Source organism: Littorina saxatilis, linkage group LG2 (assembly GCF_037325665.1).
Source record: "Littorina saxatilis isolate snail1 linkage group LG2, US_GU_Lsax_2.0, whole genome shotgun sequence".
In the NCBI taxonomy this organism is placed as follows: Eukaryota; Metazoa; Mollusca; class Gastropoda; order Littorinimorpha; family Littorinidae; genus Littorina; species Littorina saxatilis.
This window is the reverse complement of record NC_090246.1, coordinates 98,598,623-98,603,622: the sequence shown is the minus strand read 5'-3', so window position 1 is coordinate 98,603,622 and position 5,000 is coordinate 98,598,623.

Sequence of the window (5,000 nt, the reverse complement as noted above, 5' to 3'; positions counted from 1 at the left end):
AAGGGCGACGGTAGTCTCCCTGTCACACTTGACCCCCTTTGAATGAACTTTGTCCCCAAAGTTCCGAACCATGGACCCGCCAAGCTTAGGTCCCTCCCAGGTGGGATGGGAACAGCACGAAAATGATTCAGTGGCCTGAACATTTCATGTCGAGTCCCATCGCTGTCGACGACGCCAAATGTAACCGAGTGCCGAAACACCACAATCACCTTTGAAGGCGAAGTCCACTCAAACGGGATTGAGAATAACTGTTATGGCTTCTCGAAGGAAGGCCTGAACATACAGACACACGTACCAAAGCTGCCAGACCACATCACAAACAGAACTCTACAATCCACAGGTGTTGCCCACACACACACACACAAACACACACACCCACAGAGAAGCCGTATATATATATGTATATCTATATCTATAAATATATAGAGAGTTTTCATACAAAGTCGGGTTTTCCCGTGTAACATGCCCCTAATGGCTTTGCCGTGAGGGCGTAAAACTTACATTTTCTCAATATATAGAGATAGATGACAGTGTATTTTTCGCGTGGCTATAAATTGATTCGACCTTTTCACTTTTACAGTAAGGACAACTTACGGGTGCAATGAAAGCGTTCTGGACAGTGCAGTGACATTCTAAAAATAGTAACGTAGTAACGGGAATATGGATTGACACCACACGAAGGAAGGGAGATCAACGCTGAAAACACTGGAGAAGATAAGGAAGAGTTACTGGGAATGGATCCAGAGAAAAACCAAAATCGGTTCAGCGCTGCGCGCTGAGAGCACGTGTTGAAATATCTCATCGACCAGAATGTGTCCGGGGTGTAGCTGAATAGGGCCACCAAATTTGAAAGAGATCCATCGAGAACTTTGGCCGTGCATCGCGGACACACACACACACACACACACACACACACACACACACACACACACACACACACACACAGACACAAGTCGTATATATATTTATATATATATAGATGGAACCCGTTGGAGAGCAGTCTGCAGAGACTTAGAAATGAAACGTAAGAATGTTCCTTTGAATAAGATTCAAGCCTTACGGGGTTCACGGCAAGCTCTGAAGAGACCGAAAAGGTTGACACAAACGAATATAATGACTTGGGAGTGAGTAAAACATGGGCTTTGTGAAAGAGGGGGAGCTGTTATAGCTATTGCGTTGGGAGACTGTCTCAAGTGAGGGAAGAGAGTAGAAGGGTTTACGCGTTCACATACCTCGGGTATATAGCTAGAACGATCTTCTGAGAAGCAGGGCTTGGCGTTCTTGGGTACCCTTTCTCGACTGAAGAAAGCTCGGAAAGGGTTTCATTCCACGGTCAGAATTCCTATTAGAGTCAAACCTGTATATCTAACAACCACCCAAGGGATCGACCACAAGTAGTCGTTATAAACAGGTGGGCGCTATGGAAAAGAGATTTTTTTCAAATTGTCAGGGATCATTAGGGTGTTCTTAATGAGCAGGTGGCCGTTATTGAGCGATGATTGCCATGCTAGGACTGTACTTGTCCCCAGGAGTAGTGCACAATTCATGGCCAACTACTTTTCAGTGGCAAAATTACTGGTAAAGTATTGCTTCGATTGCTTTAAATGTATACTCTTTTATATGCAGCTTGGGACTGTGTCAACAGGGGCGTACGTTTAACTTATAAGTTATAATGTCATATTTCAATTATTCCTTGACTAAAGTTATGCACTCATCATATGCGTTGACTGTAATTAATGATTGAGAACAAGGTCGTTCATGACTGTAATGTTGAATCCGTAGTGATATTCTTGAAGTTTCAAGCACCGTAATTGTTGGTTTTGTGTTTTGCTGACACAAAGATGAATTTATTTCACGTTGAACAAAATGGCGACAATATTCCCACTTTACGATTGAAACACCACTCAATTAAATCTTTGTTTCAAGTGTTCATATTTATCATGAATTAGCGGTCTGTTTCTCAGTTAATAACACAGTGGAACCCTCCATTTTGAGACCTCCACAAATCTGAGAAAATGAGATCTTAAAAGAAGGGAGTCTTAGAATGGGCGTACGTTTATAGAGGTTCAGTGGGCGTACGTTTATAGAGGTTCAGTGGGCGTACGTTTACAGAGGTTCAGTGGGCGTACGTTTATAGAGGTTCAGTGGGCGAGCGCTCTACCAATGAGCCAACCCGGTGTCACGAACTGAAAACTCTGCCTGAACAATCCTTCTCATTGCGGTCAATGCGCATGCGCTAACATGGGGAGATTAATCAGGTCGTGAACAACCTAACCCTAACCCTAACCCTTATCCTAATCCTAACCCTAACCCTAGGTTCGGTCAAAGGGTCGCATTTTGTAAGTCCAGGATTGGCGCATGCGCATTGACCGCAATGAGAAGGATTGTTCAGCAGAGGTTTCAGTTCGTGACACCGGCACACAGTTCCCATGCGTGGAAATAGAAAGTTGAACTTCAAACTTGCATCACACGTGAGTTCTCGAGCATGTCTTGACTCGTCGGTTTCCGAGTTTCACCACTCGTATTGGTGTACTGTACGTTCTATCGATCTCACTGTTCGAGGTAAGTTAAGTTGATAACCGACCCTATGCTCCTGTTCACTTCGTATAAGTAGGAACACAATCTCAATTAGCGTTAATTTCAAGTTTGGCCGACATTGTGTTGTACTTTGGCTCCGAAATGCATTGACCATATCCGAAAGGCGCTGACGTCTTTGCATGAAAGGATATCCTAACCATAACTCCTCACGGATTGTGAGACTTGGAAGATTTTTTTTTTGATTTTTTTTTATTCTCTTTTTGTACAGTTTTTTTTTTTTTTTTTTTTTTTTTTACATGTATATGGTGTACATTACAGGACATCACCTAACCGAAAGGACAGACTTGGAAGATTTAGTTCGGGGCGACGACGCTCTATGGCCGGTTTATTATATAAAGGGAAGCAAGCGGTTAAAAACGGGCGTCGACAGAGCCAGTGAAGGGGGATACCAACTTGTAGATAATATACCTGTGGCGAAGTCGATTTCGCGAAGTCTCCGTCACGAAACTCGCTGCACGAGGCTTTGACACTGACTTTTAATAAAAAGAAGTCTCCCTTCACGAAACTCGCTGCACGAGGCTTTGACACTGACTTTTAATAAAAAGAAGTCTCCCTTCACGAAACTCGCTGCACGAGGCTTTGACACTGTCTTTTAATAAAAAGAAGTCTCAATGACTTCGCGAAGTCAGCTTCGAGCTCAATTATGGTCAGCCTTAAGTCAGATCTTAGGCCGTGTATGTGATTGCTTGCACGAGAAGGTTTGACAAGTAAACCCTCATGTCAATATTTCAGCGTAGGCATAAATATGTATTAATATATTAAATATAATGTTATTTTGAAAAAATATGAGTCATATGCACCGATTTTTGTCATTCCTGGGAACACTTTCAATGATATCAGCTTTTTTGTTGTTGTCACAAGTGTAAATAAATGCCTGCATGCAGGCTCTTCGGAGTTCTGCAGAATATACATGCATTTACCTGTTACCTTTGATGACTAAATTGCCTTTCCCGGCTTGAGATGAAATCTGTCATTCAGGTCTTGCAGAACTCGACTGGAACAGTTTTGATTTGAACATGGTGAGAGTGACAATGCAATATTATTTGATAAGCACATGTGAGGAATATTTAAGCTCGTTTAATGTGCATTACTGTATTACTTGTATGTTCAGTATTTCGTCGTGTTATATCATGAATATAACCACTTTGGAATTTTTTTTACGGATTACCGTTTAATCTGCAGTTGTTTGTAATAGAATCTTGCATAGCAATTGTTTAAACTGTATAGCCTACTTCGAGTGTGTGTTGTGTTTTGGTCATTTATCAGGTGTAACATTTTCCATCAGTAATGCATTATTATGTCAACAGATAGTTTTACGTTGAAATAATGAGCATTGATAGACGAAACATGTTGTTTACTTCCCGTAAAATGAGCATAAATATGCGAGTTTAAGACCGCTTTGCTAAACTCAAGTTTTAGGTTTTCAGTGTATTTCAGTTGCTTTGTCGTGATGTATAACTCTGCACATATACACCACATAAACATGCACGGCTTACGAATGAAGACCAAATGTAAAATTAGTTAGCAAAAAATGCTCTTGCTGAAGAAACATTTAATCGGAAATCACACGTTGAAACAGAATCTCCTACGCTTCTACACAGGGGAGATAACCGTTCGTTATGTATGCTGAAATCGCTGGTTTTCTGACACCGGTTGCTTCCCTTTGTTTCATCCCTTTCTGTGAACAAACTTCAACGGCCTACCTAGAGAACGAATAAACAACCGAACTGCTCACTACAGCACTAGAGAATTAATAAAGTAAGTAGTGAACTAACTAATTTTTTTATTTCTTTTCCCCATCTAAATTCGGGGTCAAACCCTAATGGTTTTACCGTGAGGGCGTTAAACATTACTTATCATCATGAATAGAAGACATGCTTATGTTTGTAAATGTCCTCTAGAGAATACTGGTGTATACAACTCTCCTGTGTTCACTTTCAAGTGAATAACTATCGTTCTGATATCATTTTAAAGTGAAGCTAAAGAAACCTGGTATCGGCACTGCTGTGCATCTCCTATGATCTCAATGGTATCAAGGCACGCCTTTGCCGCGACAAGTTTTGCCGATACCGGCACTTGTCTTGTCTAGACAGTGACGTCATTCATAGATGACGCCAATCATAAATGACGTTTGTCAAGGGAACTTATGCTTTCAAGTGTTGCTGCTTCCAGTGACAGGAAGGTATAGAGATTGATCATTGTATACAATCAATTTATCATTGTATACACAAATTACACAAACGTCATCTTGTGAGGGACCAACAAATATTGAAACTCTCGGATGATTTTTTTGTGTGGTATCAACCTCGACCTACGGTCTCGGTTGATACCACAAAAAAATCATCCTCGAGTTTCAATATTTTTCGGTCCCTCACTCGATGACGTTGTAGGCTGGGAAGCGT